This window comes from Lemur catta, chromosome 16 (assembly GCF_020740605.2).
Source record: "Lemur catta isolate mLemCat1 chromosome 16, mLemCat1.pri, whole genome shotgun sequence".
Classification (NCBI taxonomy): domain Eukaryota; kingdom Metazoa; phylum Chordata; class Mammalia; order Primates; family Lemuridae; genus Lemur; species Lemur catta.
In genome coordinates, this window is record NC_059143.1 from 34351029 (window position 1) to 34363907 (window position 12879).

The window sequence follows — 12879 nt, forward strand, 5'->3', positions numbered from 1 at the left end:
GGAAGGCTCAGAATGGAAGGTGCCCAGGGCACAGAAGGTGGGAGTGCAAACGGGGCTGGGAGCAGCAGGAATGTTCTAAGTCTGCACGAGGAACAGTCAGACAACTCTTCCCCACCTCCTGGCACTCTCACGCCAGATCCCCTTCCTGAGCCCAAGCGGTCTGGTCACTCCATCTGCCCGCCCCACAGGTGGCAGGGGGGTTTGCTCTCTGGGGAAGCTGAGCCAGAGAAGACCTGCACTGGTTTCCTCGTGTTTGGAGACTCAATGAAAGCAGCTAGGTGTGCCTGAAGTCTGCTTACCGACTGCACCTGGCTGCAGATGCAGGGGCCACCCACCCTGCCCCACCGGTGTGACCAGGGATGGGTTTTTCAGGGGGGAACTGATCCCGGCTCAAACAGAGGCAGATATGGAGGAAAGGGCTGGTGCCCACCAGCTCACCCCGGACAGGCTTTCTCAAGCTGGCACTCTAGGCCTCTGGGGCTGGATGGTTCTTTGCCTCTGGGGCAGTCCTGTGCTGTAGCATGTTGAGCAACGTCCCTGGTCTCTACCACAAAATGCCAGTAGCACTTCACCCCCGACTCTCCTGTTGTACTGATCAAAAATGTCTCCGGACGTTGCCAAATGTCCCCTGGGGTCAAAACCGCCCTGGTTGAGAACTACTGTCTATAACAATGCACAGAACTTCCCAGGAACCTTCTAGTGACCGGCTGGCCCTTAAATGTGAAAAGGCTATCAGAGACCACTGACATGCGAAGAAAGCTTTAACTTGAAAGTCAGAGAACAAAACAAACAAATAATAAAAAGAAACTCAAGGGAAAAGAAACAAGTGGGAAAAAAAATTTAATGAAACCCTCAATAATAAACAGCCTCCAGGCACAGAGGATGGGACGGCAGAGGGCTGGGAGCTGATCACCCTCATCCCCACAGACAGGCGCAGTGCCTGGCTCTCTGCACCTCCCCGGGCCTCTGTTCCCATCCTTCAAGTGAGGAGGACCATCTCAGATGTCTCCAAAGTCCTTGACCGAAAGTGTCACTGAGCTGAGCCATCTCCTCCAATGCCCCCAACTCCCTCCTCACAAGTCCAGCTCTCCTCCCCCCTGAGCAAGTTAGCTTCGCGCAGCCAGGCTCTGGGCCCTGCCTACAGAGAGCTGCACAGATGAGGTGCTCAATGGATGCTCTGCTGGGTGATGCTGATTCCCTCCTCACACTCTCCAGTCTCCATGGCACAGGGGAACTCGGCCTAGGGGAGGAACAGGAGCAACTTGCAGGGCAGAGCCTGAACCCAAAGCAAAAGGCCTGTGCAGTTCTTAGTCCCTTCAGAAAACAGCAGGATTCCACTTTTGTTCTGATTTAATAGTTATTTATTTATTTATTTCAGAAAAGGGTCTCACTCTGTTGCCCAGGCTGGAGTGCAGTGCAGTCATCATAGTTTAGCGCAGCCTCAAAGTCCTGGGCTCAGGCGATCCTCCTGCCTCAGCCTCCCGAGTAGCTGGGACTACAGGTGCTTCTACCATGCCCAGCTAATTTTTTTTTTTCTATTTTTATTAGACAGGGGGTCTTGCTCTTGTTCAGGCTGGTCTTGAATTTCTGACCTCAAGCGATCCTCCTGCCTCAGCCTCTATTTTATTTTAAAAGAAGAAAAAGATTTGAAATAAATATGGCAGAATGCTAACATTCGTTAACATTGTTCATTCTCAGTCATGGCTACAGGTATGTTATATTGTTCTCCATCTTCTTTTGTATTCCATCCTTTCACAGTAAAAGTGCATGTTAAAATAATTTTTAAAAATTGAGTGCTTAACTGTGCTAAACCTGTAATCACTAACAAGGCATTGGAGTAGCCAAGCACAGCTTCCTGGACTTGGTCAGTCTTGCAGAATCTTGCGCCTTGCAGGTTAAGCTAACACAGAACCCTGTCTTGAACCTAAGCAACCCTAACATATAACGATTTACGTAAACTGATTTATTGAAGACTGGATTCGGATATGCAGAGGCCCCAAGCACTGGAAAGTATATGGTGCCGCCTCACACCCACACATCCTCAAAAGTCACGTGCCTGTCAAGATTTAAATAGCTCTGTCTGGATTTTCTGATTATGAACTTGGGATATGTTCCTGGAGGCTCAGCTTTTCTCTGTTGTGGTGGTTATTGTTGACAACCTGGCTCGGCCAGGTCCCCTGTTGTGTAATCCACAGCTGTGTAACTTCACCCCTGCTCGCAGGGCAGTGAACCCCACAGCCGTCTGAGGGTGGTAAAAGCTGCCTGGGCTTCCCAGAGTCAACTAGCAGGGGAATTTCAGGGCAAAAGGAAAAATCACATCTCGAGAGAAGCTATTGAAAAACAGGTGGAGTTGCCCATTAGAGTGGAATTACCTCCATTAATAATATACTCTAAAAATTGTGAGGCATTATCTTACTAAAATTCATGCCAGAGGATTAAAACACATATGTTCCAAGCACCATGATAGGTTTATATGTTTTTTCAAATCTTCCCAAAAGCTTGGAGGTCGGTATTACTACTCCCATTTCTCAGATGAGGACACTGAAGTCCAGGGAGATTAGATTTACAACCTGCCAGGGATATTACTCGGAGCAGAGAAAGTATTCGAGCCAGAGTCCTACTCCAGGGACTGTGTTTCTTGCTTTTCTCTTTTAACCCCATGTTCTCCATGCTCTTTGGGGAGGAAAAAGACTTTTCCATTATCCTATACTTTAATATGATTACAGCTGCTGCTGTCTTTATATGAAATAGCTATATTGGCGGGGTGCAGTGGCTCTCGCCTATAATCCTAGCACTCTGGGAGGAAGAGGTGGGTGGATTGTTTGAGCTCAAGAGTTTGAGACCAGCCTGAGCAAGAGTGAGACCCCATTTCTACTAAAAAAAAAAAATAGAAAGAAACTAGCTGGACATCTAAAAATATATATAGAAAAAATTAGCTGGGCATGGTGGCACATGCCTGTAGTACCAGCTACTTGGGAGGCTGAGGCCTCCTGAGGATCGCTTGAGCCCAGGAGTTTGAGGTTGCTGTGAGCTAGGCTGACGCCATGGCACTCTAGGCTGGGCAACAGAGTGAGACTCTGTCTCAAAAAAAAAAAAAGAAAGAAAAAAGAAAAGAAATAGCTATATTGTTTCATATAAAGACAATGAAGTCTTTATATGAAACAAACCATAGAGTATGTATTATAAAATGGAGAGGCTGAACTAAATCATCCCTGAGATCCTCTCCCATTTTGACTGAAGACCCAAAGTCACAAGATTTTTAACATGGAACTTCGGGCACTGGAGGCCGATGGAGGCAGTTTTATGGGACGCATGATGGGAGAAGGAAATGGCGTGTCTGTAGCGCTCCACTCACGGCATGTGGGCACCCGCACAATCTGCCTGTACATATGGTGGGCACACATGGTGGGCCCGGGGCCAAGCATCCACGAGTGGCCACTCGTTCATCCACTCAGTGGCCACTCACAAAAGGCTGAACCTGTGAGGCCCAGGGCAGTGGGCACTGATGCGGGAGCCCAGGACCCCGCGTGCTGAGTGCTCAGCCCAGCAGAGCACGGCACACAGCCCAGGCCACCAAAAGGCTGGTCAGGTGCCTTGAGACAAAATGCAACCAAACCCATCCTGTCAAACCACCTCCGAAGACCTCCTGCTTCAGCCCCCCACAGGCGTTGGAGGGCAAGACTGAAGCCACTGTCGTCATGATATTTTTCAGGTCAATAGAGGACAGGAAGGCAGCTGCTTCCTAGCTGGTCTCCTGGCCTTCATGCCTTCTCTGCCCAGTGGCCTGCACACAGCCATCAGAGTGTGCTTCCTAAGGAGCATGCCGATAGCACCTCTCCTCTGCTCCAGAACCTTCTGAGAATCCCCACGACCCAAAGTATGAGATCCCAGGCTCTTAGCTCAGCACCCTCCAGCAGTGCCCCCCATGCAAACCTCAGCTTCCTGAGCTGCTGCCACGCTCCTGCCCTCACCTCTGCCCCTCCTTCCTAAACCTCCCCCATCTCCGAGGTCCAGCCCAAGCACCACCCGTTCCCTGCGACCCTCTGTGCCCACGCTGGTCCAGCCTGCTGGGCCATGCTGCCTCGGAACCAAGTCAGCACTTACTCCCAAACCCCTTCAGAGCCTCCCGGCCTGCCTGACTGGGTGGTCACTTCTGCCCGTCTCTGTGAGTTCTGTCACCCCCTCCGTGATTATAGTCCTTACTAGGAAAGAAACTAGGTCTTATGCCTAAACCTGAGCCCCAGATTGTCTTTGCCAAGGTCCCTTAAGCCAAGTGGGAAAAGGGGCTGACAAGGGTACCTCGAGGTTCTGGAACTGCAGGATCCTGAATTCCACCTTCCCCAGAGTCCAGCTTGAGGAAAATTTGAACAGGAGGTTTTTATCAGTCCCAGGAAAGAGGAAGCAAGACTAACACACAAGTTAGTCACAAGACTAACGAGTAGCCAAGCTAAGATTTAAACCCAGGGCGGTCTGATTTTCAAAGCTTTTACTCCTAAAAGCGTTTATTTATTTATTTATTTTTTTGAGACAGAGTCTCGCTCTGTTGCCCGGGCTAGAGTGAGTGCCGTGGCGTCAGCCTAGCTCACAGCAACCTCAAACTCCTGGGCTTAAGCGATCCTCCTGCCTCAGCCTCCCGAGTAGCTGGGACTACAAGCATGTGCCACCATGCCCAGCTAATTTTTTCTATATATATGTTTTTAGTTGGCCAGATCATTTCTTTCTATTTTTCTGGGGTCTCACTCTTGCTCAGGCTGGTCTCAAACTCCTGATCTCGAGCGATCCACCCGCCTCGGCCTCCCAGTGTGCTAGGATTACAGGCGTGAGCCACTGCACCCGTCAGAGGGTGTCTATTTTCAATCTCCCAATTCTTAAGTGCTGTCAATTGAAACTTGAAACATTGTGCAGACCTAACATGGCATGCTGTAGGCTGGGGACCACCCGATGGCAGCCCTGACTTAACATCTTGCTGAATCCTGACCCCTGTCCTGTGTATGTCAGCCATCACAGCTGAGGAAACTGCGGCATAGCGGGCAAAGTTAGCTCCCGGTCAGCTGGTGGCAAAGATAGGCCTGGAACCCAGGAGTCCTGACTCCCAGTTCAGGCCTCTCAACACCCGAGTCTGGATCCTGTCCCAGGAGTCAGCTACACACAGCGCACCTTGGGGTCTTCCCACCTTGGAGCACTGGGTCAGCCACCTCAGCCTTCTGGCCTCATGCACAACAGACCTGCTCGCCACTGCAACAGGTGCCCACGCTGGACGCCCAGGTGATTGCAATCGAGGGCCCTGCCTGTCACCAGCCCATTCCCTCCCACTTGCCAGGGTACATAATAGGGATGCAAATGACTGTGCTCACTATTGTTATAAGGCTAACCTTGAGTAGGCTCTACTTGAAAAAAATAATAAAAGGAGAAAATCATTCACAAACGTCGCTACTTTTGTGGGAGGATCATCTATTGAATTACTCATTTGTATTTTCCCTCCCTGTTCCAGAAAGGTAGCTTGGCTTTTTGTCTTCTCACTTTAGGGCCACCTGGGTTGTGGGGACTGAACGGCTTCAAAGCTCGAGAAAGCAATTTGCTAGACCGTGGCCCTGCAGGGAGGAGGGAGGCCAGCCCTTTGGGTCTGGGCAGGCTGCAGTGGAGGTGGTGAGACCGCAGCCCAGGGAAGATTCCTCAAGACCAGGAAGCCCACGAGAGCCGTTTGGGGTCCCTCTCTCCACAAACACCTCAGAAGGGAGGGCAGGGCCTCAGAAAGACAGCTGCTTGAGGCAGCTCAGGAGGCTGCATCTAAGGCTCTAGAAGCCTCCACAAAGCCGTGGGTGGATCAGCGGAGGCCAGTGTGGCCCACGGAGTGCCCTGACTGCTTTGCTCCACACAAGACCTCTAGGGTCTTCACAAACTCTTGGGGGGTGGAGGGAAGGCATCTCAACAATGGTAGATTAAGTTTCCCACCAGCTGGTGAATAAGGTTGAGTCATATTTTTTTTAATTAAAAGAAAGGTAAAAAGGGAGGCATTTCTTTTACACCAAGCCAAGCCTATGAAATAAAATATATAAGCACTCTTCTATTATTAATCAGCAAATCGCTGGCACTGTACCTCACAGCTGATGGAGAGCAACTTTCTTTTACCCATTCATTCTATTTTTATCTTGCCATATTATATATACATCATATTTATTTTATTATAGGATTCTACATTTGTCAAACAGCCACACCAGGCTGGGTGCTGAGGTTCAGCCCTGAACAAACCGTCACAGGCCCTGCCCCAGTGACACTTAATTTCTATTAGGGGGAGACAGATATGATGACAATAAACTAATAGGTGACAAACTGTGTACTTTGCCAGAGGGTGACAGGTGCTGTGGGAAAACAAAGGGAGGAAAGGGCATAAGGCGTTCAGGGTGGGAGAGGGATGCTCTTCCCACAGCGTGGTTGGAGGCAGGACAGGAAGTGGCTGGTGAAGGGCCCCGTGGTTAATGGGTGCCGGTGCCACAGGAATGCGCCAGCACCTGTGAAGGCCAAGGGGCCACATGAGCCAGGGGCAGGGAGGCAGGTGACGTGGCATCAGTTTACAGAAGCAACACCACCTTTTCGTGGTCCTGAAAGCCATCTAAGAGGCAGGTGGGCCCAATTTCATCTTCTGGGGAGCAAAGAGCTCAGCTGGACCACCCAGGAGACTGAGGGCTGAGCCTGGACTGTGGGGGCCTCTCTCCCCCTCGGGGTGCTCAGATTGCCCTGCCCCCACCCCTGCAGCCCTGCACCCTCCCCAGGTCAAGGTGAGGATCCCAGGCCCAGGTGAGGAGCTGGGGCTCTCGGAGAAGGCAACCGGGACCTTCCCACTCGGATCAAAGTGGAGGTGCTGCCAGGGCAAAGGTATTCAGGAGGATTAATGGGCATAATCACCAGGTTCCTCTCCCCCTTGCCTGTGCTCGCTCCTGACTCACTAGTGACTCACGTTACCTTCCTGTGAAGCTCCAGGCACCAATATTCCCCCCAGAAGAACCTCAGGAGAAAGAGAAGTGGTTTCATTCCCCAGGGTTCACCTGGAGGGCCTTTCATTTGGGGCAAAAGAAAAGATGCTGCAGGGTGGGAGTGTCTTGAGAGAGGAGCGTAGGGGCCCCGCCCCCGAGATCTCCAGGCCAGGGGACCCCCCCACCCCATGCTCTCCAACCCCTCGAAGGGAAAGGAGGGAACTGGCGGAGCTAGAACAGGCACAGAAGCAGATGGGGACTCCAGAGGGATGGCCCTGGGCCCCGGGGTTTGGTGAGCAGGTGGGCCTTCTGCACTCTGAAGCCATGCTGGTTCCGCAGGTCCCAGAGGAGTGCAAGTCCTTATGGTGCCAAGGCAGGGAGAGGGGCGGGCCACCCAGCCATGGAGAGGTCCAGAGAGAGAGGCAGAACAAGCTCCAGGCAGAGCCCTGGGACCACCCCCAGCCTCGGTGCCGCAACAGCTGAGCTGGGCCCCCAAGGCCAGCCTCAGTCAACATGGTCCTGCCCCTGGCCTGGAGTCCCAGACCTCCATTGCCTGCCCACCGCCTCCCTGCTCATCACAACTCACCTCGGGGCCAGACCCACACAAGTGGGCACCCAGGGCCATCCAATGTCCCCAGCCCTCTTCCAATTGCTCCTTGTTAGATGTTACATTGACATTCATTTCAGGGAGGGGCTCCTACAGGAGGAAAGGGGAGGCGGTGCACCAGCCTTCCAGCTCTCTGCTGCACGCAGGCAGCAAGCACGGTGCGGACCCCTCCGTCCTCCTTGCAGGGCCGTGGACTGATGTGGACATGGGGGGAGAGTCCTCAAACACCGTCCCAAGCATTCATCATAACCACTCTCTCTGTCAAGAACTCGCACAGCTACTGTTTCTCCGCTTTATCCCATGGCCTGGATTCTGTGCACGTGTGTGCACGTTGTGTTTGTGTGTGTGTGTGTGTGTGTGTGTGTGTGTGTGTGCGCGCGCGCGCGCGCGCACCTCCCAGGCTAGCACTCACACTCTTCCCCAAGCCTGTGGGACTCAGTCCAGCCAAATTTCTCCAACCATTATATTCCTGCCCCAAGCCCTTTGCTCCTGCTGGCTCCTCTGTCACGGGTTGAACTGTGCCTCCCCAGAATTCATATGTTGAAGTCCTACCCCCCAGAACCTGTGAATTTGACCTTAGTTGGAAATAGGGTCCTTACAGGTGTAGTTAGTTAAGTAAGATAAGGTCATATTGGAGTAGGGTGGGCCCCTAATCCAACATTATTGGTGCTTCTATAAAAAGGGGAAATTGGGACACAGAGACACACACAAAGGAGAAGGCCACGTGAAGATGGGGACAGAGATCCGCAAGCCAAGAAACACCAAAGATCATCACCAAACCACCAGGTGCAAGCGGAGAAGCATGGAACTGAGTCTCTCCCAAAGTCCTAAGAAGAACCAACTCTGCTGATGTTGGACTTCCAGCCTCCGGAACTGTGAGATAACTTTCTATTGCTTAAGCCTCCCAGTTTGTGGTCCTTGTTACAGCAGTCCTAGCAAACTAACACGCCTGGGGTTGCCCCTCTGATCCTCCAGGACAATCTTACTGTTCCTTCCAGGCTCCACTCAAATCCTAAACCTTGTCCAGTGGTTCCCAAACTTGACTCTGTGGAGCAACTGGGGCACCCTTCGAGCCTCTGCAGAGGAGGGAGCCGGAATGGTGGAGGGTGGGGTTAATGGGGGCAGGACTGGAGCCCCCACTCTGTTTCAGGCAGAGCAGCATCCCATCTAAGGTGAAAAAGGCACAGGCTCCTACACAGCCCTAGGCCGGGGGGTCTCCCTGTTCCCCAACTCCAGCAGCACTGAACAAGAGTTGATATCATCCACTTGGCACTTGGCATCCAACACAGTCTGTAAACTTTCCATGTGTGTTTGACCCCTCCTTGCCTCCCTGCAAGAATTCCTTGAGAGCAACCTGATTCGTCCATCTTGGTAACCAATGTCCACAGCAGCCCTGTCCAGTACAAATTTCAGGGGCCACATATGTAATTTAGAATTTTCTAGTAGCCACATTATAAAAAAGTAAAAACACATGTAATAAAATGCCTTAGAGCTAAATACACATAGACACACAAATGAGTGCATGTAAAACCAGTGCAATCTGAATTGATGGATTGTACTAACGTTAATTGGCTGGTTGTGATATTGTACTACGTTGTTTTGCAAGATGGAACCTTTGGGGGAAACAAGGAAAGTGTGTACAGGTTCTCTCCATGTTATTTCTTATAGCTGTATGTGAATCCAACATATCTCAAAAAGATTTTTAAAAAGTAAAAGAAAAAATAGGTAAGATTAATTTTAATTATATACTTTCTTGAACCTAATATAGCCAAAATATTATCATTTCAACATGTAAACAATATAAAACATTCATGAGATATGTCATGTCCTTTTTTTTGTCTCATGTCTTTGAAATCCAGTGTGTATGTTACACTTACAGATGAGCCACATCTTCAGTGCTCAGTAGGCACATGGGGCTGGTGGCTGTCATATCCGGTCAGTGCAGTGGGGTTAGTGCATAAAGGGCACTGCATTTATGCTTGCTGCCGGAATGAATGAATGAATGAATGAATCAGTTAATCAACCTGCACCAAGAGGGCCTGAGATTGGACCTGCAGAACAGTGCCACCCACAGCCAGGGGGCAGTGGGTAAAGGGTCATAGGTGTGGGGATGTCGGCCGAACTCAGATTAGAAGGAGGACAGCAACCCATGGAAGAAAGCCCTTGGGGACTTGCTGTCTCCTTTAAGCCTTCTTTTGGGGGTTTGTGGTTTATTGCCAGGAAATGGCAATGGTTGTCCCAGGAAGTATTGATCCTTTGATCTGCTAGGGAAAAGTAGGAGCTGGGATGCTGGAAGGGAGGGAGGCTTGGGCTTCCTTTGCCCAGGGACTCGACTCAGCAAAAGCAACACAAATCAGATGCGATCTCAGGCTGGAGTGGGCGTGGATGCATTATGTTCTACCAGTAAGCCCCAGCCCCCTCCAAGCATTGGCACCCACACACATCTCATCCCTCCCCAGACAGTCCAAGGGCTCTGCAGGACCTCTGGGCCCCTCCCAGAAGGAGCCCTTCTCCTGAAGGTCTCCTTTGTGACCCACATCGTCCTAGGGGGATGACAGAACAGCCACCCTCCCCCCCACTCACACAGTATAAGAGGCCAAACTGAGGTCAGAAAGGCCATCATCGGCCTCAGAGCACTGGGGTATAAAAAGGAATCTACAACCCTTCAATAGTTTCCATCACCTGCTCCTCCTACTTCAACACCACAGCTTGTCCCCCAGAATCCCCCAGATCCAGTCTTTGAAACCCACCAGTGCTTCGAAGCCTCTACCAGGTCCCACCCAGCTACCCTCACCACCCCAATTGCCATCTCCTCTGAAACCTACAAGAATTACAGTCTGTGCCACAAAATTACAAGTTTATTTATACACTGTCTTACATGTTTTTCATGTTGGTCTCTTTAAGTGTTCTGTAAGTTTCCTAAGGATGTATATCACACCTAATAATTCTTTAGGAACATCCCTTCTCCTCTAGCACAAAGCTGAGGAGTGGGCCTTTAATGAATGTTTCTTGATTATCAGGAAAAGGTTTTGGGATTTCCTTTGTATGCACTCATTCATTCAACAATTAATATCAGGCACTGTGCCAGGTCCTGAGAATTCAGGGATGAATAAAACATCTCTTATATCTCTTACAAGGGTCTTACGAGCTGTGTGACCTTATACATGTTACTTACACTCTCTGCATGAGTATTAAATGAAGAAGACTGTATCCATTTAACAAGACTATGGTGAGGATTAAATGAAATAATCCTCATTTAGGATTAGCTGCTTAGATTAGAGCCTAGCTCCTGAACCCTTAGTGGATGTTACTAATTAATATTATTACCTGATGGGTCCTTTACCTGTGTGTGTGTTGGAGGGAGGGTGTCCCTAGGATAACAGGTAGAGTTAAGAGTTAAATTAGAGAATTACTAGATAAGAAGCGAATGGACCCAGATAAATCAAAGAGGAGAAGCTAAACCCTCTAAGAGGTAAAAATTTCCCTGGGAAATACAAATGTCAAAAAGAAAAGGACTGGAGAGGCAGACAGGCAAGGAAGAAATGACAGGACCGGAGTGAGAGAGCATCTCTGCGTCCCCGAGGGACTTTGGGGGAAGGGACAGGAAACTAACATCCATTGCCTAGAACAGGACTACAGAGAGGCCGGCAAGGTGTAGAGGTGACACCTGAAAGTGGGGCCCTCCTTAAATGTTGTGCCCTGGTTCCCTCGCTGGCCTCACCCTCATCCCAGCCCTGCAGCAGGTGCTCAACAGAAACTTGCTCTGTTGCAAGTTGAACAACTATAAAGTTGGCTGCAGTCAGATCAGCATCCTTTCTCCTTTCTAGGGCACCCTCGCACCCTCCCCTCAAGAACCACACTCTGTAGACCCTCCCATCCCCAAGGTCCTAGCCTCCTGGGGCTGTGCCTGTCCCCTGGGTGGGGGAGAGCGGCTCCATGATGAGGGCCTTGGAGCACACACGTGTAGGCAGCACAAAGTCTGGCTGTACTTTTCCTCGACCCAGTTTTGTGTCCTCAAGTCTCAGGCCTGCACCAGCCACATGCCGGCAGCCCAGCTGTGTCCTCGAGGTGCAGGAGAGCGGAAGGCTGGAGGGAAGACGGAGTATATAGGAAAATCCTCTATACTTGAGGCCCAGCCTCAGCTCCTGTCTGCTGTGCATCACATAGACAGCAACACGGTGGCGCTGGGCAGGATGTGCTAAGTACAGACAGTACGAGTGCTATGAATTCAGAGACGAGAAAGAACACTGTGGGCTGAAAACAGAAAGAGAAGAAGGATTTGGCCTGAAAGACAGCCAGGAAGGGAAAGCAAGTGCGGACATGGCGTGGGTAAAGGCCCACTGTTAGGACAGATGTCATGTGCGTCAAAGACCCTTGGCTGATAAGAGAAATGCTCAACTTCAGAGTGGGCTTCAGGCACAGATTGACCACTGGGGGTAAGATTTTTGTTTGGGGAGAGGCTTCCATTTCTGGCAGAATGGCAGGCTGAGAAACCCTCTGGGGCAGGCGCTGTGATACACCCCCTAGATCCCCTTTCCGGAATGAAGGACTTCTTCCCCACCTGGTGGGGGTGCCACAAGCTGACAGCCCCCAGCTCTCAGCCCTCTCTGGGCATTGCATCAGGTGAGCAGAGCCACCTTGCTCAAGGTTATGCCCCCTTCCAGAGACAGCCCTCACCCAATGACTGGTCAACAATGAGGCATAAATATCTGGCCCCCTCAACCCAACTCTGGGCAAGCCTGAAGGGCCATCCTTGCTCCAGGGCTGCCTATGGGGTCAGCTGAAGCTTTCTCTGGGACTGTGTTGCAGCCCAGTTTCTCCCTCTGCCCAGCCATATTTCCTCCTTCTTCCTCTCTTGAGTATTGATCCCAAGAGCACTCCTTAATAAACATCCTGCACTCTAGTGTCTGGCTCAGAGTCTCCTTTCCAAGGAACCCAATCTGCAACATCCTCCCACTACAAAGCACTAAAATAACAATTAAAACATCTTTAAAATGCCTTCTTAAATGGATGAATAATCTGGCAAGAAAAGAAGCAGCAGATGAGTTCTAAAGCCAGAAGCTGCTCTAGACAGACACATCAGCCAATCCCAGTGAGTCATGTTTTCCCTATAATAGCCACAGGGCTCACCCAGGCCAGAAGGTCACACTAGAAACCTCCTCCTAAAGCCAGGAAAACACAGATAATCCAAAAGGCAAGAAAGGAGAAAAGGCAAGATACATAAAACACACAAAATATGATGGTAGAAATAAATCCTTAGGCATCAATAATCACAATAAATATAAATATACTAAACTTTCT

At 50.5% G+C, this 12879-nt stretch overlaps 1 protein-coding gene across 2 annotated transcripts in view; it reads right to left on the reverse strand.

The window, feature by feature from the left end:
- ST8SIA5 (ST8 alpha-N-acetyl-neuraminide alpha-2,8-sialyltransferase 5) overlaps positions 1-12879 on the reverse strand; it is a 50246-nt gene that overhangs the window by 30785 nt on the left and 6582 nt on the right. The gene's annotated exons all lie outside the window — the stretch shown is intronic.